Consider the following 26,310-nt stretch of genomic DNA (forward strand, 5'->3'; position numbering starts at 1 on the left):
CAGCGGGCTTTTTATATCACGACCTTAGACCGATGGCCTACACATATGATTCAAGCCCCATGATGATATCTCAAACGCCTCTCGAGTTATGGCCGTTTAAATGTTTTAAGCGCCGCCCAGTTCGGTTTTTGGCCACTCCTTGCGTGTTTGAATACAAATTTCAACTTTTTTTCGATAATTATTCATATTCCCACTCCACAGAATCAATCAGCTTTCGTTAGGTTCAGATCGGATGAAAAACCTAGGACTAGTTCGCAAAAGTAGGTTTGAACGTTATCGCCAATAACTAACGAACCGTTTGATTGACAGCAACGCTTCAAGAGGCAAAGTTTTTCGTCATGAACCGATCTATCATATGATGTAATGTTTGTGTGTGTATGTCAAACGTCACGTGATACAGGCACCGAAATACGGTATTACGCCCCCTAGTGGCCAAATGACACCATAATTCTTACAGACCTTCTGGAGCAGTACAAAAACAAGCACAGTGAGTGTCGTTCCGATCGACCTTCGTTAACCCTGTCAAATCAGCCCTCACACTTCATTGGCCGATGACGGCCATGTTTTTGCAGATACGCCAATGTCCTTCTAGACCCTGATGGTACATTGCACAAAGACACACCATACCAAATATGAAGTGTATCGGGCTTACGGTTGTGTAGTGATAGCCATTTTCGACCTCAAGCTTATTATAGCGCCACCTAGTGGCCAAAATCCGCGTATTTTTTCCTGTGACCCCGGAGTGAGCTGATACACATGTGTACCAAACCGCGTTAAGATATCTCTAACCGTTCACGAGTTATAGCCATTTTCCTGGAGATAGTCTACTTCCGGTATTGAATTTTGGCGCCCCTTAGTGACACTGAAGCGAAATTACACATTCTGTTCGATAATTATTTACCTACTCACTCCACAGATTTCTCCTGCGTTGGAACGATTCCGATCGGGCGAAAAACCTAGGACTAGTTCATTTTGGCTTGAAATGCATATTATGCAAATTAGCGAAAAAATTTGCATACCGGAAATGAAATCGGAGATATACATTTTTCAAGTTTGGAGCCAGGGATTACAATGATACCAAACACTTGAGTGTAGGATGTCCGGTTTAGGAGTTATGAGCCCCAACGCGTCGGGCATTGCTATAGCGCCACCTATGGGCCGATTTGGCTGATTCACTGTATCTGAGTAGCCTGCTAATATACAACCAGTTGACCAAGTGGCAAGTTTCTACGACTTACGGTTTGTGCTGGGCGACGCGTTTTATGGCGGAAAAATAATAATAATAATAATAATAATAATAATAATAAAACAGACAAATACAATAGGTTTTCAGCACTTCGTGCTCGAAACCCTAATAAATATAGCTGCAAGCAGCAATTGCCGGGTTTCGAGCTTTAAGGCAACGTCAAAAACCTCACACTTCGCTTACCAGGCTGAGCAGTTAAACCCGAACACAGCCACAATGAATGTTAGAACACCTCGCTTCAGAAAATGAAAGAGATGGTCAAAAAAGGATCATACAGACTATGTATGCTTACACACAGGTGCACCTATAAGACAAACATGTAATGTCCTTAATGTGACGTTATGAGGATAAGTTGTTAAGGAGAATTAGTTTTTCAGATTTATAACGTAACATACAATTCAGAAATGGCCGTGTTTAGTTGAACTACAAGGCCATTGAGTCGTGGTATGGTGCAATGGTGCAAACAGACTGCACAAGTGTACATAAGAAACAAACACAGCAGCGCAGCAGACCGCAAGGACCTACAGTGAACAGCAAACACAGCTGGAAAGATAATGCTTGACTTATTTAATGTCCTCCTGAATTGTGTTATGATAACCCCAGGCAGGGCCGCCTTAACCTAATGTGAGGCCCCGGGGCTAAGAGGTTTTGTAGGCCCCCCTTGCCCTCGATTTATAGTCTAATTTTTTTTTAAGTGTAATATCTAGGTACATCACAAAATGCATTAGTTTCTTTCGAGACATACAACAGTGAGTTTTCCCTCTTTGAGACAGAAAACACCATAATATTGTTATTAACATATCACTGAGCCCACTTGAGCATAAACACAAGACACTTTATTTAACAACCACACACAGCAACATGTGGTGATAATAAAACCAAAATGTGTGAAAGTATATATGTTTATAAGCTTTATATTTATATAGTTTTTGGAAAATACAAATTTGCAGAAAATTGCCACTCACAACTAAATGCTCACCACAGTTTTAAAAATATAATAAGTTAAAGTTAGTTTTAAAGTGAAAATGCATTAATGATAACAAAAGATAAGTCTTTATAGACAGAATCTTGTTAAATGCATTAATGATAACAAAAGATAAGTCTTTAGACAGAATCTTGTTTTTTAATCAGTTATTTATTTTGTAGGCTATTGAAGATATAGTATGCATTGTATTTAGTATTTATGCATACATAAGCATGTAAAACGACCAAGTATGAATATGCACAAGACAGACAGGGAACATACCTGTATATAAGATCTTAAGATAATGAGATTATAATGGTGCTATCAGGGGATGATCATTTGAGATGGTCTAGTCGCTCTTTACTTTCTTAGACTTGCACCTTTACCGTTGCGTCTCTTTCTCGTCTTTCTAAACCAACAGATGTATGTACTGTGAGCTAACGTCGCGTCAAACATCGCTCCAGCTGCGCACGCGTCACTGATATAAACGCGACTAAACTTAAACTTTATAACAACTAACAGCATTATGTGCGGGAACTCCTTTCTTAATTTAGCGGCACAGTTTCTTGTGCACGTTTGGAGAGACTTCTGCATGCCAGAGACTCAGACAGCTGCAGGAGCACAGAGAGAGCAAACGAGCGAGCGTGCGCGCGAAAGAGAGAGAGACCTGCACCTCAGTGCTTATTATGAAATTTCAGAAATTACTCTTACATTTGTTGGTGGATTATTTCCCGTTTCTCTGTCACACTCAGTCTAACATGCAGGAATGTCAAGTTGACAACGCGCACTTAATTACATCACGCGGAATAAAAAATATTTTACGTCTAACATTTTATTTCACGTTAAGTTACAACGGACCAATCAGCAGCCATGTAACGTGCAATTAGAGTGATTGACAGAAAACCTGACAAGTTACAAAACAATATGACCTTTTCAGCTCATCATGAACGCAAACTTGGGAGGCCCTTGAACTTGGGAGGCCCCTGGGCTTCAGCCCAGGTAAGCCCGTGCATTAAGGCGGCCTTGACCCCAGGACTAAGCACAAGGCAAAACCGGGCATGTTTGGTATCGTTGGACTCTGCAACAATTCAGGACTCCTGTGAAAAAAGTCCCATGAAAATACGGTGACTGCAGCCAAAGTTGTAGGCATGTAAAATATGCGTCCGAAACTGCAGGCTCCCTCAGGTCCTGACAGCCATCAGAATTACCGAGTACCATGTCATTACGCATACGTTTGGTGAAGATACAACCTTAAATACATTAGTTATCAGCAAGAAAACGGCTCTCATTCAGTGAAATCTCTCCGCTCTCTACTCACTTCTAAGTGAAAATAACAAATAAGCACAGGGTGGCACTACGACAAAATTGTGCATGCAACGTCAGGTCATACCTTTGTTACATCTAGCTAGTATCATGGCTAAACACTTCAGTTTAGTGAAAAAACTGTTGTAAGACCATTGGGCTCGCTCAATGTCAAAGGTTTTGTTCAATTATGAGGCCAACTAGTGGTGCAGGCATATTATTTTTTGGGTATTGCCTCAGACTCTGCTCAGACATCAGTGTATCAAATCTGGTGAAAAAATGTCATTTCGTTGCAGAGGTATAACCATTTATGTGTACAAACGACAAATTTTGGGGTAATTTTTCGTTTTTTGTAATTTTCGGCCATTTCTGATGAAAATTTTAACATAACGCCAATAGACTTTTTTGTTCAGAAGCTAATGCAATGTTCTTCCTATGGTCGTTTCGAGTCGATCGGAATAACCCTCGCGGAGTTATTCGCGCGTGTTTTTTAAGCGCTATTTTCCTGTGCAGAACTAACTGTAAGGCGAAACCTGGCATGCTTGGTATCGTAGGACTCGGAAACAATTCAGGATGCTAAAAAAAACAACTCCCATGAAAATCTCTTGACCACAGATAAAGTTATAGGCGTGAAAGTTGGAACCATTGCATAATCACAGTATTTAGTGCCATTTTCCCCGTTATAGCGCCATCTAGTGTCCGATCGGCGAGATTTTTATATCACGACCAGGGCCGCCTTAACCTAATGTGAGGCCCTGGGGCTGAGAGGTTTTAGAGGCCCCCCATACCCTCAATTTATAGTCTCATTTAATAAAAAAAGTGTAATATCTAGGTAATCTACATCACAAAATGCATTAGTTTCTTTCAAGACATACAACAGTGAGTTTTCCCTCTTTGACCCAGAAAACACCATAATATCATTATTAACATATCACTGAGCCCACTTAAGCATAAACACAAGACACTTTATTTAACAACCACACGCAGCAACTTGTGGTGAAAATAAAACCAAAATGTGTGAGAGAATGTTTATAAGCTCTATGTTTATATAGTTTTTGGAATATACAAAATTGCAGAAAACTCCCATTCACTAACTAAATGCTAACCACAGTTTTAACAATATAAGAAGTAAAGTTAGTTTTAAAGTGAAAATGCATTAATGTTAACAAAAGAGAAGTCTTTATAGACAGAATCTTGTTAAATGCATTAATGATAACAAAAGATAAGTGTTTATAGACAGAATCTTGTTTGTTATTTATTTTGTAGGCTATTGAAGAAATAGTATGCATTTAGTATTTATGCATACGCATGTAAAACGAACACGTATGAATATGCACAAAACAGACAGGGAACATACCTGTATATAAGATCTTTAGATAAGGAGATTATAAATATGAATGGTGCGATCAGGGGATGATCATTTGAGATGGTCTTGTCGCTCTTTTCTTTCTTAGACTTGCACCTTTACCGTTGCGTCTCTTTCTCGTCTTTCTAAACCAACAGATGTGTGTACTGTGAGCTAATGCCGCGTCAAACTACATCGCTACAGGTGCGCACGCGTCACTGATATAAACGCGAGTAAACTTAAACTTTATAACAACTAACAGCATTATGTGCGGGAACTCCTTTTTTTATTTGGCGGCACAGTTTCTTGCGCACGTTTAGAGAGACTTCAGCTCCACGAGCACAGAGAGAGCGAGCGCGCGCGCGAAAGAGAGAGAGACCTGCACCTCACTAGTGCTTATTATGAAATTTCCGAAATTACTCTTTCATTTGTTGATGGATTATTTCCCGTTTCTCTGTCACACTCAGTCTAACATGCAGGAATGCCAAGTTGACAACGCGCACTTAATTGCATTAGGCTACGCGGAAAATCCGTTACGTCTGATATTTTATTTCACGGTAAGTTACTACGGACCAATCAGCAGCCATGGAACGTGCATTTAGAGTGATTGACAGAAAACCTAACAAGTTACAAAACAATATGACATTTTCAGCTCATCATGAACGTGAATATGGGAGGCCCCTGAACTTGGGAGGCCCCTGGGCTTCAGCCCAGGTAAGCCCGTGCATTAAGGCGGCCTTGATCACGACCTTAGACCGATGGCCTACACATATGATTCAAGCTCTATGATGATATCTCAAACGCCTCTCGAGTTATGGCCGTTTAAATGTTTTAAGCTCCGCCCAGTTCGGTTTTTGGCCACTCCTTGCATGTTTGAATACAAATTTCAACTTTTTTTCGATAATTATTCATATTCACACTCCACAGAATCAATCAGCCTTGGTTAGGTTCGGATCGGGCAAAAAACCTAGGACTAGTTCGCAAAAGTATATTTGAATATTATCGTCAATAACTAACGAACCGTTTGATTGACAGCAATGCATCAAGAGGCAAAGTTTTTCGTCATGAGCCGATCTATCATATGATGTCATGTTTGTGTGTGTATGTCAAACGTCACGTGATACAGGTACCGAAATACGGTATTACGCCCCCTAGTGGCCAAATTACACCACAAATCTTACAGGCCTTCAGGAGCAGTACACGAAGAAGCACAGTGCGTTTCCTTCCGATCGACCTCCGTTAACCCTGTCAAATCAGTCCTCAATATTCATTGGCTGATGACGGCCATGTTTTTGGAGAAACGCCAATCTCCTTCTAGACCCTCATGGTACATTGCACAAAGACACACCATACAAAATATTAAGTGTATCGGGCTAACGGTTGTGTAGTAATAGCCATTCCCGAGCTCAAGCCTGTTATAGCGCCACCTAGTGGCCAAAATCGGCATCTTTTTTACTGTGACCCCGGACTGAGCTAGTACACATGTGTACCAAACCTCGTTAAGATATCTCAAACCGTTCACCAGTTATAGCCATTTCAGTGATGGTAGGCTACTTCCTGTATGGAGTTTTGGCGCCCCTTAGTGACCCTAAAGCGAAATTTCAAATTCTGTTCGATAATTATTTACCTACTCACTCCACAGATTTCTCCTGCATTGGAACGGTTCCGATCGGGCGAAAAACCTAGGACTAGTTCATTTTGGCTTGAAATGTTTATTATGCAAATTAGCGGAAAAATTTGCATACCGGAAATGAAATCGGAGATATACATTTTTTAAGTTTGGAGCCAGGGATTACAATGATACCAAACACTTGAGTGTATGATGGCCGGTTTAGGAGTAATGAGCCCAAACGCGTCGGGCATTGCTATAGCGCCACCTATGGGCCGATTTGGCTGGTTCACTGTATCTGAGTAGCCTGCTAATATACAACCAGTTGACCAAGTGGCAAGTTTCTACGACTTACGGTTTGTGCTGGGCGACGCGTTTTATGGCGGAAAAATAATAATAATAATAATAATAATAATAATAATAAAACAGACAAATACAATAGGTTTTCAGCACTTCGTGCTCGAAACCCTAATAATAATTAAAGCTGCAAGCAGCATTTACCGGGTTTCGAGCATTAAGGCACGTCAAAGACGTCACACGTCGTCGATTAGGCTGATCCAGCATCACACAAAAACGAAAGAGATGGTCAGAAACGGTTCATACAGACTATGTATGCTTAAACACACGTGCACCTATAGGACTATTTTGGTTTTTCACAATGTTAGGCCATTTCTGATGGAAATTTTAATATAACGCCAATATACTTTTTGTTCAGAAGCTATTGCATTGTTCTTCCTATGGTGTTTTCGAATCGATAGGAGTTACGGTTACGAAGCTATTAGTGATTGTTTTTTATGTGGGAAAACGTAGTTCTGATCGAACCGTAATTCGAAACCTGGCATGCTTGGTATCGTAGGATTCGAAAACAGTTCAGGATCATACAAAAGCAACTCCCATGAAAATTCGTTGATCACAGATAGAGTTATAGGCTTATAAAGTGTAACCGTTGGATAATCACAGTATTTAATGCCATCTTTCCCGGTATAGCGCCACCTATTGTCCGATCAGCAAGCTTTTTATATCACGACCTTAGACAGATGGCCTACACATATGATTCAAGCCCCATGATGATATCTCAAACGCCTCTCGAGTTATGGCCGTTTAAATGTTTTAAGCTCCGCCCAGTTCGGTTTTTGACCACTCCTTGCGTGTTTGAATACAAATTTCAACTTTTTTTCGATAATTAATCATATTCCCACTCCACAGAATCAATCAGCTTTCGTTAGGTTCAAATCGGATGAAAAACCTAGGACTAGTTCGCAAAAGTAGGTTTGAACGTTATCGCCAATAACTAACGAACCGTTTGATTGACAGCAACGCTTCAAGAGGCAAAGTTTTTCGTCATGAACCGATCTATCATATGATGTCATGTTTGTGTATGTATGTCAAACGTCACGTGATACAGGCACCGAAATACGGTATTTCGCCCCCTAGTGGCCAAATGACACCATAATTCTTACAGACCTTATGGAGCAGTACACGAACAAGCACAGTGAGTGTCGTTCCGATCGACCTTCGTTAACCCTGTCAAATCAGCCCTCACACTTCATTGGCTGATGACGGCCATGTTTTTGCAGATACGCCAATGTCCTTCTAGACCCTCATGGTACATTGCACAAAGACACACCATACCAAATATGAAGTGTATCGGGCTTACGGTTGTGTAGTGATAGCCATTTTCGACCCTCAAGCTTATTATAGCGCCACCTAGTGGCCAAAATCCGCGTATTTTTTCCTGTGACCCCGGAGTGAGCTGATACACATGTGTACCAAACCGCGTTAAGATATCTCTAACCGTTCACGAGTTATAGCCATTTTCCTGGAGATAGTCTACTTCCGGTATTGAATTTTGGCGCCCCTTAGTGACACTGAAGCGAAATTACACATTCTGTTCGATAATTATTTACCTACTCACTCCACAGATTTCTCCTGCGTTGGAACGATTCCGATCGGGCGAAAAACCTAGGACTAGTTCAGTTTGGCTTGAAATGCATATTATGCAAATTAGCGAAAAAATTTGCATACCGGAAATGAAATCGGAGATATACATTTATTAAGTTTGGAGCCAGGGATTACAATGATACCAAACACTTGAGTGTAGGATGTCCGGTTTAGGAGTTATGAGCCCCAACGCGTCGGGCATTGCTTTAGCGCCACCTATGGGCCGATTTGGCTGATTCACTGTATCTGAGTAGCCTGCTAATATACAACCAGTTGACCAAGTGGCAAGTTTCTACGACTTACGGTTTGTGCTGGGCGACGCGTTTTATGGCGGAAAAATAATAATAATAATAATAATAATAATAATAATAAATATAGCTGCAAGCAGCGATTAGCGGGGTTCAAGGGATCTGGGACCTTAACGGGGTCATAGCGTGAAAATCTCACTTTTTCCATGTGGAAGTGCTATAATTGGTTCCCCAGTTCTTCTATCAACCTAGACAACGTAAAACAGATCAACCCAGTAACTTTCTTTGGGAAAACCATTCTCTGTAAGCATGTGAAAATTTACGTAGTTCAAATTTGACCTGTTTTGTGAGGTAGGTAGCAAAGCGAACTACAATAATACTGCCCCCTTTATCTGCACTATCCAACCACAGCACTGCCATTTAGTGCAGAGAGAAAGAAGGGAAAAAAATAATTGACCTCACAATTGAGATTCAATTAAAACAAACCACCATCATTGTGATTAGTGTTTGCATTTCATCCACTCATTTGCATTTTAAAGGAAACAGCCAAAAACGGCACACTTTTGCTCCGGCCTACAAAGTGTCAATTTTAACATGCAATCATAAATGGTCTGTGGAGTATTTTGAGGTAACACTTCACATACACACTCTGGGGACACAAACAATTTATTTTACATCTTAATAAAATCTCATAATATGACCCCTTTAAGGGCATGCCTGTGTAGATTTGCTGCTACTTAGAATCTGGAATTTCTAACATGTTACCAATTTTCTGTAGAGAATATGATGTGGTGCATGCCATGGCAAGATTTGCCACACAAAAGGTTTCAAAAATTGTTAACAAGAGACAAAACAGCCCACCACAAGTTCTCTACGATGTTCTGATATAGAGATATACGTCTCACAGGGCTAACCTATAACACAGCAATGGTGAAGAATAAGCTAACACAAACACAGAAGCAGAAATGGCAGGGTTAGGAAATAATACTTTGAAATAAATGACCAATCTCCATATGCTTGGTGTCCTTGAAGATTCCATCAACCTATTTAAATGTTTAACCCTTGTCCGATTGTCACATGACTGTTAAAACGGATACCAACAGAATGATTGATGAAATGTTATTTTAACATAATAATAGGGACTTCATAAATCATGTATCCATTGATGAAACCTTTGAACACATTTTGGATTTGGAAACAATAAAGCAATGTTACATATTTTAATAAAAACATTTTCAGGCTCTGTCATGTTAAATTGTCAAATAGTGGTATAGCTCTGCAATCATTGGTATGTGATTATAGGCTGGGCCAATACATAACTGATCCAACTATGTTTTCAATATCAAATTCTGTCAATAACAAATGTCATGTCATTTAGTAGACTTGCAGCATATTTGCTGGTGAGCATTTGTCTGTGGTCACTTTCATAAAGTGCAGCCATTTAGTTGGGTTCTGGCAGGTCATTTGTGTGAATAATATCCAAATGCATTATTACGTGAAGTTTTGGGCTGCAATATTTTAAAAAGAACGTATAAAAATGTAACTACTTTGTATTATACATCATGTCATGACACGTTTATGTCATGGAAGGTAGACTAGAATCCTAATGCTACTGATGTAAATACAGCCAGACATACAGTCTTGTTCAAAATAATAGCAGTACAATGTGACTAACCAGAATAATCAAGGTTTTTAGTATATTTTTTATTGCTACGTGGCAAATAAGTTACCGGTAGGTTCAGTAGATTCTCAGAAAACAAATGAGACCCAGCATTCATGATATGCACGCTCTTAAGGCTGTGCAATTGGGCAATTAGTTGAATTAGTTGAAAGGGGTGTGTTCAAAAAAATAGCAGTGTGGTATTCAATCACTGAGGTCATCAATTTTGTGAAGAAACAGGTGTGAATCAGGTGGCCCCTATTTAAGGATGAAGCCAACACTTGTTGAACATGCATTTGAAAGCTGAGGAAAATGGGTCGTTCAAGACATTGTTCAGAAGAACAGCGTACTTTGATTAAAAAGTTGATTGGAGAGGGGAAAACCTATAAAGAGGTGCAAAAAATGATAGGCTGTTCAGCTAAAATGATCTCCAATGCCTTAAAATGGAGAGCAAAACCAGAGAGACGTGGAAGAAAACGGAAGACAACCATCAAAATGGATAGAAGAATAACCAGAATGACAAAGGCTCAGCCAATGATCACCTCCAGGATGATCAAGACAGTCTGGAGTTACCTGTAAGTACTGTGACAGTTAGAAGACGTCTGTGTGAAGCCAATCTATTTTCAAGGATCCCCCGCAAAGTCCCTCTGTTAAAAAAAGGCATGTGCAGAAGAGGTTACAATTTGCCAAAGAACACATCAACTGGCCTAAAGAGAAATGGAGGAACATTTTGTGGACTGATGAGAGTAAAATTGTTCTTTTTGGGTCCAAGGGCCACATGCAGTTTGTGAGACGACCCCCAAACTCTGAATTCAAGCCACAATACACAGTGAAGACAGTGAAGCATGGAGGTGCAAGCATCATGATATGGGCATGTTTCTCCTACTATGGTGTTGGGCCTATTTATCGCATACCAGGGATCATGGATCAGTTTGCATATGTTAAAATACTTGAAGAGGTCATGTTGCCCTATGCTAAAGAGGACATGCCCTTGAAATGGTTGTTTCAACAAGACAATGACCCAAAACACACTAGTAAATGGGCAAAGTCTTGGTTCCAAACCAACAAAATGTATGTTATGGAGTGGCCAGCCCAATCTCCAGACCTTAATCCAATTGAGAACTTGTGGGGTGATATCAAAAATGCTGTTTCTGAAGCAAAACCAAGAAATGTGAATGAATTGTGCAATGTTGTTAAAGAATCATGGAGTGGAATAACAGCTGAGAGGTGCCACAAGTTGGTTGACTCCATGCCACACAGATGTCAAGCAGTTTTAAAAAACTGTGGTCATACAACTAAATATTAGTTTAGTGATTCACAGGATTGCTAAATCCCAGAAAAAAAAATGTTTGTACAAAATAGTTTTGAGTTTGTACAGTCAAAGGTAGACACTGCTATTTTTTTGAACACACCCCTTTCAACTAATTGCCCAATTGCACAGCCTTAAGAGCGTGCATATCATGAATGCTGGGTCTTGTTTGTTTTCTGAGAATCTACTGAACCTACTGGTAACTTGTTTGCCACGTAACAATAAAAAATATACTAAAAACCTTGATTATTCTGGTTAGTCACATTGTACTGCTATTATTTTGAACAAGACTGTATATCATCTTGATAGCAGCAATTCATTTCTGATTATGCTCAGAGTTTTGGGGATAATGGAAAACTTTAATCCATATCTTTATGATTTCCTTTAAACATGCATGCTGCAATTCAATCGTACAAATGGCACCTACACCACTGTGTGACATCACATGAAATCTATGCATACAACAGCAGATATTCAAATTCATTACATTTTGTACTTGATAAATCTATACACACAGAGGACAGAAAAAATTTACTACACTGATTTTATTTTTGTTGACTGAAAAACCTAGGATGAGTTTTGAAAAATTGTTTTTGTAATTCAAACTTAAACAACTAAAGGAATAAGACTTACAATTGGTGATCAAAATTTGGCATTTATATTGGCTCACAGACTACAGGAAATTGTACTGCATTGGCTTTACTGTTGTTGAGTGAAAAACCAAGTATTAGTTCACAAAATATTTTTTTTCATATAAACATGAACATCTAGAGCAATGGTTCTCTACTCTGTTTCTGGAGGACCACTGCTCTGCACATTTTGTATGTTTCTCTCATCTGACACAATCAGTTTAGTTCATAGAAATCTCTACTAGTGTGCTGATTATTTGAAGCAGGTGTGTTGAGAACCACTGATCTGTTTACTTTGCACAAATTGTGTTAGACGCAAAGATTTTCAGAAAGATGAACTAAAAATCCTCACAGAGACTTGAGAACATAAAACAAACAGGCCCATCAGTTTAGTTGTAATCTCACACCATTTCGCTTGACTCGTACATGGTAAATGCTGGTTGGCTGTTGGTTGGCATGTTTTCTAAGATATGTAATTATCCTAATAGACCATTATAAGAATCTGAAAGCATATGTTATGTGCAAAATAACAAGTAGGTCAGACAAATATTTATGTGTCGTATACATATGCTATAGTCATCGTTCTTTGTTCTTAGTTTATAGCGCCACCTAGTGGACAATCTCTGCAATTTTTTGCATGTGACCTCGGCCTAGGTCTATACATATGTGTACCAAGTTTTGTGTTGATATCTCATTCCTATCATAAATGATAGCCATTTAAGTATTTGTGCCCCCGCCTCTTCGTACTTTTGACCATGGTGTTGCGACGACGAGTGCAAAGTTCAACTTTTTTTTGATAATTATTGATATTCAGTGTCTAAGGAATATTCCAGCACTGGATTGGTTCAGATCGGTCAAAAAACCTAGGACTAGTTCGCAAAAGTAGGTTTAAAAGAAAATGATGAATATCTCACAAACGATTCGACTGAGACAAGTGCTTCTTGAGGCAATGTTGTTCATTTTAAGTACCTCTATTAAATGATATGAGGATCTTGTTTATATCTGAAACACTGCATAATACACAATCACTTAAACACTGAAAAAACGTGATAGCGCCCCCCGGAGGCCGAATTTTTTCTTACTCTGCACAGACCTTCATGGCCAAGAGACAAACAGGCCCACCGCGTTTCGTTTCGATCGGCCTCCGTTAACCCTGCCTAATAGCTGCTTTTTATTGATTGGCCGATGGCGGCCATGTTTTTTGACCTACGCGAAATTCCTTTCACACACAGATAGCACCCTAGACCAAGAGCACCCGTGCCAAATCTCAAGTTGATCGGTCACATATTTCTATAGTTACAGCCCTTCAAAGTTGAGGTTGTGTTATAACGCTAACTAGTGGTCAAGCGATGCAATTTTTTTCACGTGACCCCAGAATAGTCCGCTGTATATGTGTACCAAATTTGGTTTCGATACCTCTTTCCAGTCCCAAGTTATAGTCATTTAAGTCCAAGAAGCTCCGCCCATTAGGGGCGTTTGGGCGTGGCTTGACGACGACGAGTATAAAGTTCAACTTTTTTTTGATAACTTTTTATATTCACACTCCAAGGAATATTACAGCACTGGAACGGTTCCGATCGGACAAAAAACCTAGGACTAGTTCATTTTTATTTTTTTCGACAAAATCGAAAATAGCGGAAAATTTTTAATGACGGAAATGAAATCGGAGATATACATTTTGTTCGTCTTGACGCAAGGAATCCAGGGATATAAGACACTTGACATTAGGACAAGAATTGTGGAAGTTATGAGCATCAACGCGTTTGCCATCGCTATAGCGCCCCCCATAGGCCGATTGTGGTGACACTCTGTCAACTTCGCGCACGAATGAGACCTACCATTTGGCCAAGTCTCAAGTCTCTAGGCCTTACGGTTTGGTCTGCACGTTCCGTTTTACGGCAGAAGAAAAATAATAAATAGAATTAAAGCTGCAAGCAGCATTTACCGGGTTTCGAGCATTAAAGCACGTCAGAGACGTCAGACGTCGTCGACCAGGCTGATACACCACATCGCATGCAGAAAAACGAAAGAGATGGTCAGAAACGGTTCATACAGACTATGTATGCTTACACACAGGTGCACCTATAGGACAAATATGTCACGTCCTTAATGTTAAGTCATTCAGATAATTTGTTAACGAGAATTAGTTTTTCAGATTGATACCGTAACATACAATTCAGAAATGGCCGTGTTTAGTTGAACTACAAGGCCATTGAGTCGTGGTATGGTGCAATGGTGTAAACAGACTGCAGACGTGCACATAAGGCACACACACAGCAGCGCAGCAAACCGCAAGGACCTACAGTGGACAGCAAACACAGCTGGAAAGATAATGCTTGACTTATTTAATGTCCTCCTTAATTGTGTTCTGATAACTCCAGGACTAAGCATAAGGCAAAACCTGGCATGTTTGGTATCGTTGGACTCTGCAACAATTCAGGACTCCTGTGAAAAAAGTCGCATGAAAATACGGTGACTGCAGACAAAGATTTAGGTATCTAAAATATGCTTCCGACCACTAGGTGTTGGTGCAACAAAACTGCAGGCTCCCTCAGGTCCTGACTGCCATCAGAATTACCAAGTACTGTGTCATTACGCATACGTTTGGCGAAGATACAACCTTAAATACATTAGCTATCAGCAAAAAAACAGCTCTCATTCAGTGAAATTTCTCTGCTCTCTACTCACTTTTAAGTGAAAATAACAAATAACCACAGGGTGGCGCTACGACAAAATTGTGCATGCAATGTCAGGTCATGACTTTGTTACATCTAGCTAGTATCATGGCTGAACACTTTAGTTTAGTGAAAAAAACAGTTGTAAGACCATTGGGCTCGCTCAATGTCAAAGGTTTTGTTCAATTATAAGGCCAACGAGTAGTGCAGGCATATTATTTTTTGGGTATTGCCTCAGACTCTGCTCAGCCATCAGCGTATCAAATCTGGTGAAAAAATGTCATTTCGTTGCGGAGGTATAACCATTTATGTGTAAAAAACACAAAATTTTGAGGTAATTTTTCGTTTTTTGCAATTTTCTGCCATTTCTGATAGAAATTTTAACATAACGCCAATAGACTTTTTTGTTCAGAAGGTAATGCAATGTTCTTCCTATGGTCGTTTAAAGTCGATCGGAATAATCCTCGCAGAGTTATTCGCGCATGTTTTGTAAGTGCTATTTTTGCTGTGCAGAACTAACCGTAAGGCGAAACCTGGCATGCTTGGTATCGTAGGACTCGGAAACAATTCAGGATGCTAAAAAATAACTCCCATGAAAATCTATTGACCACAGATAAAGTTATAGGCGTGAAAGTTTCAACCATTGCATAATCACAGTATTTAGTGCTATTTTCCCCGTTATAGCGCCATCTAGTGTCCAATCGGCGAGCTTTTTATATCACGACCTTAGACCGATGGCCTACACATATGATTCAAGCCCCATGATGATATCTCAAACGCCTCTCGAGTTATGGCCGTTTAAATGTTTTAAGCTCCGCCCAGTTCGGTTTTTGGCCACTCCTTGCGTGTTTGAATACAAATTTCAACTTTTTTTCGATAATTATTCATATTCCCACTCCACAGAATCAATCAGCTTTCGTTAGGTTCAGATCGGATGAAAAACCTAGGACTAGTTCGCAAAAGTAGGTTTGAACGTTATCGCCAATAACTAACGAACCGTTTGATTGACAGCAACGCTTCAAGAGGCAAAGTTTTTCGTCATGAACCGATCTATCATATGATGTCATGTTTGTGTGTGTATGTCAAACGTCACGTGATACAGGCACCGAAATACGGTATTACGCCCCCTAGTGGCCAAATGACACCATAATTCTTACAGACCTTATGGAGCAGTACACGAACAAGCACAGTGAATGTCGTTCCGATCGACCTTCGTTAACCCTGTCAAATCAGCCCTCACACTTCATTGGCCGATGACGGCCATGTTTTTGCAGATACGCCAATGTCCTTCTAGACCCTCATGGTACATTGCACAAAGACACACAATACCAAATATGAAGTGTATCGGGCTTACGGTTGTGTAGTGATAGCCATTTTCGACCTCAAGCTTATTATAGCGCCACCTAGTGGCCAAAATCCGCGTATTTTTTCCTGTGACCCGGGAGTGAGCTGATACACATGTGTACCAAACCGCGTTAAGATATCTCTAACCGTTCACGAGTTATAGCCATTTTCCTGGAGATAGTCTACTTCCGGTTTTGAATTTTGGCGCCCCTTAGTGACACTGAAGCGAAATTACACATTCTGTTCGATAATTATTTACCTACTCACTCCACAGATTTCTCCTGCGTTGGAACGATTCCGATCGGGCGAAAAACCTAGGACTAGTTCATTTTGGCTTGAAATGCATATTATGCAAATTAGCGAAAAAATTTGCATACCGGAAATGAAATCGGAGATATACATTTTTTAAGTTTGGAGCCAGGGATTACAATGATACCAAACACTTGAGTGTAGGATGTCCGGTTTAGGAGTTATGAGCCCCAACGCGTCGGGCATTGCTATAGCGCCACCTATGGGCCGATTTGGCTGATTCACTGTATCTGAGTAGCCTGCTAATATACAACCAGTTGACCAAGTGGCAAGTTTCTACGACTTACGGTTTGTGCTGGGCGACGCGTTTTATGGCGGAAAAATAATAATAATAATAATAATAATAAAACAGACAAATACAATAGGTTTTCAGCACTTCGTGCTCGAAACCCTAATAATAATAAAAATCCATACAAATACAATAGGGTTTCAGCCCTACGGGCTTGAACCCCTAATAATAAAACAGACAAATACAATAGGTTTTCAGCACTTCGTGCTCGAAACCCTAATAATAATAAAACAGACAAATACAATAGGTTTTCAGCACTTCGTGCTCGAAACCCTAATAATAATAAAACAGACAAATACAATAGGTTTTCAGCACTTCGTGCTCGAAACCCTAAATATAGCTGCAAGCAGCGATTACCGGGGTTCAAGCGATTTGGGACATTAAGACCATTAAGGGCATGGCTGTGTAGATTTGCTGCATTGTACAAAATAAATGATGAAAAATAAGATACCAGACACACGTGTTCAAAGTTATTAGCAAAAATTGCTATCGTTCAGTGAAATGTCTCCCTCTCTTCTCACGGAACATTGACAAATAGAACACTGAAGGAAATGTTTGTGGTGCTTGCAATGGCAAAACTCGGGTCACAAAATGTTAAAATAGGGTTAATGAGTCAAAAGAGCCGAACCCCACGTCTCTACGATGTTCTGATACAGAGATACAGCTTGCTAAATGGTTGCTAGGGTATTCTCATTGGTTGCTAGGGAGTGACTTGCAATCCATCAATGATTATACTCAAAGCCATGAAAGGAATAATCCATGATGACTCATGATTTTAAATGTAAGGTTACAGTATTTTTAAGTGAAAATAACAAATTACCACTAGGTGGCGCTATGACAAACTCGTGCATGGAATCTCAGGTCATGACTGTGTTACATCTAGCTAGTATAATATGGAATTATATTTGTGTCAAATTAAACGAACGCAACTTTTGCAAAAACAAACAAAAATATACATTGATAAAAGAAAAAAACACTCTGAAAATAAAAACAATCAACTAACTAGCAAAAAAATTAACATCATCTTTAAATATACTGCATTCTTTGTTTATGGTTTTCTAAGTTTCAATTTCACTAAACATAGTTTTGAATGTGCTGCAATTGTTTTCGTTTTCGCTTTCCAAGTTTTCGTTTGCGCTTCACAAATTTACGTTCTCCATTTTGACACAAACCCTTCGTGAGGGGCGGGCTAAACACCGGTTCGCTGTTATTGGCTTGTGAGATTTTGATTGACAGCTCATTGAACCGGAACCCCGAAACAGAAGGTGGCGGTAGTGCACCAATAAGCTGCATGCCAACCGCTGTTAAAAATAACAAGAAGAAGACGAAGATCGGAGGCTGTTCTTCAGCGGAGCTGCAAGTAGTCTAAACAAACGGTAATAAGAGTATATTAAAGAACAGTAATGATAAAACACGGATATTTTACACATCAGCAGAAGAATAACAACAGTTCAAGATGAGTAATCGAGAGGCTCACGGTCCGGAGCATCAACACCATCCTCCTAGGACAGACAATCGAGGCAGCCTGAGGTAAGTTTGTAATAACTATCAAAATAAATAGAATAAATTCACTGGAAGTTCTATTGATGTGCAATCTGGGGAGGTTTTTGCTGTAAGCCTTGCACAGGGTTGCAAACATTTCAGGGTTCTAATGTTAACCTTGTCTGTAAACTTGCGGTTTTCTAAAGCAACAATTAGTTACAAACAAGTTATACATTTTAAAGTATTTGTGTTTAATGATTATTGTGCTATATGTAGTGATGTCATTAAATGCTTATTGTTTATTTTACTCCCCTAGACGGCGAAACTCAGGACGAGGCAGCACTTTCTGTCCTATGCAGTGGTTGACAGCAGGCACCTGCTTCTGTCAGAGAAAAACGCCTTCAAAATAACTAAGTTTGATCACACATGCATGCACCGAAGGCCAAGCTAATGAATTTAAAGAAAGAATGGAAACAGCAGTGCAACATGATGCTTACTTTTACAGGTGTCGGTTGAAATAAACTCAAATGTCTAGACAAAATGTTTCTCCCAATAGTAATGTCTTTTTTATAATTTATAGATGCTGTTTAACAGTTGTTAATGATTTTACATGCATCTGAATGGTTCACAGAGTCTTAAAGGGATAGTTCACCCTAAAATGAAAATTCTGTTATCATTTACTCAGCCTCATGTTGTTGTAAACCTGTTTAAGTTTCTTTATTCTGCGGAGAAGATATTTTGATAAATGATGGTAAGCACACAGGAGAGTGTACCCATTGACGTCTAAAGTACAAATAAAATCTAAGTAAGTCAATGGGTACAGTCTCATGTGTGTTAACCATCATTTATTAAAATGTCGTCTTTTTCTAAAATGTCTTGTGTTCAGCAGAATAAAGAAACAACATGGAGATGGGATGAGGATGACAAAAAACACTTGTGATTGTACATGCTACTAAATGGTTTAAAAAGTCTTAAATATTTTGTTACAAAAAAGTTATTTCTCAAAATAAATGGTTGAATGGTTTAAAGTGATTTTCCTATGATTTATTACACAACAGAAAATGGAAGACAGTAAATTTTCTATGTCATGTGATGTTTAAACACACCAACAGAAAGCAGTTTCTAATCTAATCATCCATATGCTGATATAACATGCATAACGTCTTGCATTGCATTTGTCCTTCATGTTCAGCTGCGTTGACTCACAGATATGTAAAGCACAGGCTGACAGATGCAGTGAGAAGGCATGATATATAAAGATAAATTACCAGCACAACGCTATAAAGTGTTGGCATGAATAACCCTGCAGATGCATATGAATCTGAACACAATAAGAGGGGAAGCCCAGCAGTCAGAGATGTGTCTCCATTGTAGGTGGGAAATAGTTTTAAAGGAAAAGTTCATCTGTGAACCAACTTCTGCATCTTTCAAACCTGAAAATGACTTTTACAATTTAAATGGAGCACAGTCTTTGCATGACATCGAGTCGAGTGTCTGTTGGTATAACTCCTGGACATTCAATGGTGATATCAAAGGCTTTTGGTCTGACAAAGGACAATAGATCTCTGGCACCATGACCACACCATCATCCTCTGTGAATGTCAACAATGTCCTCTTAAAAAAGTTGTTCCACCATCTGAAAAAGAAACAATGTGTTATAATGCTAACCAAATTTAGTTTGATAAATTTCTAAGGACACATAATTACATAATGCCAAAGTAACTATATGCAATAAAAATCCTGATATTTACTTCAAGTCATTCCAATCTCATGTAACATAGGCCCTATTTACACATGGCATTGGATGAGTCTTGAGACCACATTTGCTTTTAGGGGAAGGGGACAGCACGCTACTTACTATGATAATGAGTAATGACTATGCAAAAAACTGTCGTGGGAAGGGTGTATTATTACAGTGTTTTTGTTGTTGTTGTTTATTCATAGTTTAATGTCATCCCATCTACCCAGCTAGAATTATGAATAAAAATAAAAGATGAAAAATGAAACATTTATTCTTGATAAATATTCTAAAATTAAATCTGGTCTTACAAAATAGGTGCAGTTCACCTGCCGAATCAAGCACTGTCTCCTATTCCATTGCAGTTCTTCATAGTACAAGAGACGGCTGACCAAACATCACACCATAGAGGCTCAATTCTAAAAAAAAAAAGAGAGAATTACTGTCAAATCGTAGCTTATTAAAAAAAATGTTTGTCCATAGTAAATCATCATGTGAAGTATTATGGAAACCAAATTAGTGGCATTTCTACATTAAGGGCAGGTGGGCTGAATGCCACCAGATGTGGTGCAGATATTCACTTTTAGAGTGCTGCTAATACACCTAAATAAGACAATTCTGCGTCATTTACTCACCCTCATGTCGTTCCAAACCCTTAAGCCTTTGTTCATCTTCTGAACACAAGTAAAGATCTTTAAAATGTTATCTTTTCAAAGAGAGCTTTCTGTCCCACCAGTAACAGCAAACATGACTACCACTTTCAAGGCTTCATTTTAACCTTATGTAGCACGGTGCTCTTGTAAACGTGCATTAAAGATTAATTGATTTGAATAAAAATTGATTTAAACTTAACATACGCTGCAAAATATGATCTCACACTTGTTCTTGTAGGAATAGCTAATATGAATTCTATGCTTAACTTGTTACATTTCAAATATTATAAAAACATCAACTAAAAACACCTAAAAATATACCAAAGCCCCTTTAAAGTGGTATTTTATAAATAGAGAACAACATGAACTGGTTCAGTGCCTACCTGGAGAAATGACAATCTTTGGTCCTGATAAGTAATATAAAAAGAAAAGCGAATTAGGCTAAAATCTTACATTTGTTTTTGTATGGACAATAATAAAGATAGAATTGTTTTCCTAACCACAACTAAAGAAAGATCATTATCTTTGCGTTTCACATATCCATTGTAAGCCTAACATATGTGCCAAAGTAGACTATATGGAACAAATGGTCTGTTACGTAACGATCTTTGCTCTGCTTTGAGAAACGCAATTCCGTTCATATACAGTTTAACACAACTGTTGCAGTCTTCACATTAATAAAACTTGGAGTGGAATGATTCTATTTACTTTGATAGTTATTACAAACTTACCTCAGGCTGCCTCGATTGTCCAGCCGAGGAGGATGGTGTTGATGCTCTGGACCGTGAGCCTCTCGATTACTCATCTTGAACCGTTGTTATTCTTCTGCTGATGTGTAAAATATCCGTGTTTTATCATTACTGTTCTTTAATATACTCTTATTACCGTTTGTTAAGACTACTTGCAGCTCCGCTGAAGAACAGCGTCCGATCGTCGTCTTCTTCTTGTTATTTTTAACAGCAGTTGGCATCCAGCTTATTGGTGCACTACCGCCACCTTCTGTTTCGGGGTTCCGGTTCAATGAGCTGTCAATCAAAATCTCACAAGCCAATAAGAGCGAACCGGTGTTAAGCCCGCCCCTCACGAGAGGTTTGTGTCAAAATGGAGAACGTAAATTTGCGAAGTGCAAACGAAAACTTGGAAAGCGAAAACGAAAACAATTGCAGCACATTCAAAACTATGTTTAGTGAAATTGAAACTTAGAAAACCATAAACAAAGAATGCAGTATATTTAAAGATGATGTTAATTTTTTTGCTAGTTAGTTGATTGTTTTTATTTTCAGAGTGTTTTTTTCTTTTATCAATGTATATTTTTGTTTGTTTTTGCAAAAGTTGCGTTCGTTTAATTTGACACAAATATAATTCCATAGTATAATGGCTGTACACTTTAGTTTATTGAAAAAACAGTTGTTTGACCATAGGGTTTGCTCAATGTCATAGGTTTTGTTAAATTATGAGGCCAACTAGTGGTGCAGGCATACCATTTTTTTTTGTATTGCCTCAGACTGTGCTCAGGCATCAGCGTATCAAATCTGGTGAAAAAATATCATTTCGTTGCGGAGTTATAACCATTTATGTGTAAAAACACAAAATTTTGAGGTAATTTTTCGTTTTTTGCAATTTTCGGCCATTTCTGATGAAAATTTTAACATAACGCCAATAGAACTTTTTGTTCAGAAGGTAATACAATGTTCTTCCTATGGTCGTTTCGAGTCGATCGGAATAACCCTCGCGGAGTTATTCGCGCGTGTTTTTTAAGCGCTATTTTCCTGTGCAGAACCAACCGTAAAGCAAAACCTGGCATGCTTGGTATCGTTGGACTCGGCAACAATTCAGGACTCCAAAGAAAAAAGTTGCATGAAAATATGTTAAACTCAGCCTAAGTTATAAGCGTTTAAATGATTCGTCTGACCACTAGGTGGCGCTGTGACGAAACGACGCATGCCACCTCAGGCCATGACTGTCATCACAAGTACCAAGTGTCGTGTTAATACTTCATTCCTGTCCGCAGTTATATCCAATAAATCCCTAGTGGCTGCGCACACTTCAGACGTTTGGGCGTGGCATGTCGACCGTGAGTCGAAAGTTCAACTTTTTTTCAATAATTATTGATATTCGAACTCCAAGGAACATTTTAGCACCGAAACGATTCCGATCGAGCGAAAAACCTAGGACTAGTTCGTTTTTATTTTTTTCGACAAAATCGAAAATAGCGGAAAATTTTTAATGACGGAAATGAAATCGGAGATATACATTTTGTTCGTCTTGACGCAAGGAATCCAGGGATATAAGACACTTGACATTTGGACAAGAATTGTGGAAGTTATGAGCATCAACGCGTTTGCCATCGCTGTAGCGCCCCCCATAGGCCGATTGGGATGACACTCTGTCAACTTCGCGCACGAATGAGACCTACCATTTGGCCAAGTCTCAAGTCTCTAGGCCTTACGGTTTGGTCTGCACGATCCGTTTTACGGCAGAAGAAAAATAATAAAAATAATAATAATAATAATAATAATAATAATAATAATAATAATAATAAAAATCAGTACAAATACAATAGGGTTTCAGCCCTTCGGGCTTGAACCCCTAATAATAATAATAATAATAAAAATCAGTACAAATACAATAGGGTTTCAGCCCTTCGGGCTTGAACCCCTAATAATAAAAATCAGTACAAATACAATAGGGTTTCAGCCCTTCGGGCTTGAACCCCTAATTAAAGCTGCAAGCAGCGTTTACCGGGTTTCGAGCATTAAAGCACATACAACATGTCAGATGTCGTCGACCAGGCTGATACACCACATCGCATCCAGAAAAACGTAAGAGATGGTCAGAAACGGTTCAGACAGACTATGTAGCTTACACACAGGTGCACCTATAGGACAAACATGTCACATCCTTAATGTTAAGTCATTCTGATAATTTGTTAACGAGAATTAGTTTTTCAGATTTATACCGTAAAATACAATTCAGAAATGGCCGTGTTTAGTTGAATTACAAGGCCATTGAGTCGGCTTCAAGCGATTTGGGACCTTAAGACCTTTCAGGGCATGCCTGTGTAGTTTTGCTGAATTGTACAAAATAAATTATAAAAAATAAGCTACCTCACACACCTGTTCAAAGTCATCAGCAAAAAAGGTGCTATCATTCAGTGAAATGTCTCCCTCTCTTCTCACGAAGCATTGACAAATAGAACACTGAAGGAAATGTTTGTGGTGCTTACAGTGGCAAAACTTGGGTCACAAAATGTTAAAATAGTGTAAAAAAGTCAAACGAGCCGAACCCCATATCTCTACGATGTTCTGATACAAAGATACAGCTCTTGCTAAATGGTTGCTAGGGTATTCTGATTGGTTGCTAGGGAGTGAATTGCAATCCACCAATGATTATACTCAAAGCCATGAAAGGCATAATCCACGATGACTCATGATTTTAGATATAAGGTTGCAGTATTTTTAAGTCAAAATAACAAATAACCACTAGGTGGCGCTATGAAAAACTTGTGCATGCAACGTCATGAATGTGTTACATCTAGCTAGTATCATGGCTATACACTTAAGTTTAGTGAAAAAAACTGTTGTATGACCATTGTGCTAGCTCAACGTCAAAGGTTTTGTTCAATTATGAGGCCAACTAGTGGTGCAGGCATACCATTTTTTTGTATTGCCTCAGACTCTGCTCAGACATCAGCGTATCAAATCTGGTAAAAAAATATCATTTCGTTGCGGAGTTATAACCATTTATGTGTAAAAAACACAAAATTTGGAGTAAATTTTTCGTTTTTTGCAATTTTCGGCCATTTCTGATGGAAATTTTAACATAATGCCAATAGAACTTTTTGTTCAGAAGGTAATACAATATTCTTCCTATGGTCGTTTCGAGTCGATCGGAGGAACCCTCGCGGAGTTATTCGCGCATGTTTTTTAAGCGCTATTTTCCTGTGCAGAACCAACCGTAAAGCAAAACCTGGCATGCTTGGTATCATTGGACTCGGCAACAATTCAGGACTCCAAGGAAAAACGTCGCATGAAAATACGTTAAACTCAGCCGAAGTTATAAGCATTATTCGATTCGTATGACCACTAGGTGGCGCTGTGACGAAACGATGCATGAAACCTCAGGCCATGACTCTCATCACAAGTACCAAGTGTCGTGTTGATACTTCATTCCTGTCCCCAGTTATAGCCAATAATGTTCTAGTGCCTGCCCACAATTCAGACGTGTGGGCGTGGCATGTTGACCGTGAGTCGAAAGTTCAACTTTTTTTTGATAATTATTGATATTCAAACTCCAAGGAACATTTTAGCACTGGAATGATTCCGATCGGGCGAAAAACCTAGGACTAGTTCGTTTTTATTTTTTTCGACAAAATCGAAAATAGCGGAAAATTTTTCATGACGGAAATGAAAACGGAGATATACATTTTTTAAGTTTGGAGCCAGGGATTACAATGATACCAAACACTTGAGTGTATGATGGCCGGTTTAGGAGTTATGAGCCCAAACGCGTCGGGCATTGCTATAGCGCCACCTATGGGCCGATTTGGCTGGTTCACTGTATCTGAGTAGCCTGCTAATATACAACCAGTTGACCAAGTGGCAAGTTTCTACGACTTACGGTTTGTGCTGGGCGACGCGTTTTATGGCGGAAAAATAATAATAATAAATATAGCTGCAAGCAGCGATTAGCGGGGTTCAAGCTATTTGGGATCACAAGACGTTTAAGGGTTACGCATGCGTCAAGGCTGAGCATATCGGGAGAACGCCAACCTCAGACAAAAGCCTGAAAATACTGGAAATACTGGAAATTAAAGCTCTATAAGATATATAACTACTGTCAGTCAAGTATAAAGCTTAAAAGGTGAAGCAGTTATCAACAGGAGTCCACAGAAACGTGTAAGTGTATTTGATTTGAGACTTGTGAAGTTTTAGCGCAGTGTCGTTGCTAAGAAACGCTCTCTTGTTTACCTTTGTCTCACGTGCTGCAATCCGCGTTTGTTCTCGCGTGTCCTCGCGTGCTTTAGTGTATTACAGTAAATACAGTAGTAGTTTCGGCCATTAACGTGTTGTTGATTGTTTTCGGGCGTGGCCAACGCCAGGAGAGTATTTAAACAGCAGTAAACAGTTCAGTCTTCAGGTGAAGCAGTTATCAACAGGAGTCCACAGAAACGTGTAAGTGTATTTGATTTGAGACTTGTGAAGTTTTAGCGCAGTGTCGTTGCTAAGAAACGCTCTCTTGTTTACCTTTGTCTCACGTGCTGCAATCCGCGTTTGTTCTCGCGTGTCCTCGCGTGCTTTAGTGTATTACAGTAAATACAGTAGTAGTTTCGGCCATTAACGTGTTGTTGATTGTTTTCGGGCGTGGCCAACGCCAGGAGAGTATTTAAACAGCAGTAAACAGTTCAGTCTTCAGGTGAAGCAGTTATCAACAGGAGTCCACAGAAACGTGTAAGTGTATTTGATTTGAGACTTGTGAAGTTTTAGCGCAGTGTCGTTGCTAAGAAACGCTCTCTTGTTTACCTTTGTCTCACGTGCTGCAATCCGCGTTTGTTCTCGCGTGTCCTC

At 39.2% G+C, this 26,310-nt stretch overlaps 2 long non-coding RNA genes across 2 annotated transcripts; one reads left to right on the forward strand and one right to left on the reverse strand.

Annotated features, from left to right (window-relative positions):
- Window positions 1-17,770: 17,770 nt before the first annotated feature.
- Window positions 17,771-19,988, forward strand: LOC141282300 (uncharacterized). The gene is made up of 2 exons (XR_012336854.1): window positions 17,771-18,400; window positions 18,669-19,988. It is a non-coding gene; the product is annotated as an uncharacterized lncRNA (long non-coding RNA).
- Window positions 19,382-22,102, reverse strand: LOC135766964 (uncharacterized). The gene is made up of 3 exons (XR_010541851.2): window positions 21,475-22,102; window positions 20,402-21,150; window positions 19,382-19,988 (listed from the first exon to the last, which is right to left on the reverse strand). It is a non-coding gene; the product is annotated as an uncharacterized lncRNA (long non-coding RNA).
- Window positions 22,103-26,310: the final 4,208 nt, after the last annotated feature.

Source organism: Paramisgurnus dabryanus, chromosome 6 (genome assembly GCF_030506205.2).
Source record: "Paramisgurnus dabryanus chromosome 6, PD_genome_1.1, whole genome shotgun sequence".
Classification (NCBI taxonomy): domain Eukaryota; kingdom Metazoa; phylum Chordata; class Actinopteri; order Cypriniformes; family Cobitidae; genus Paramisgurnus; species Paramisgurnus dabryanus.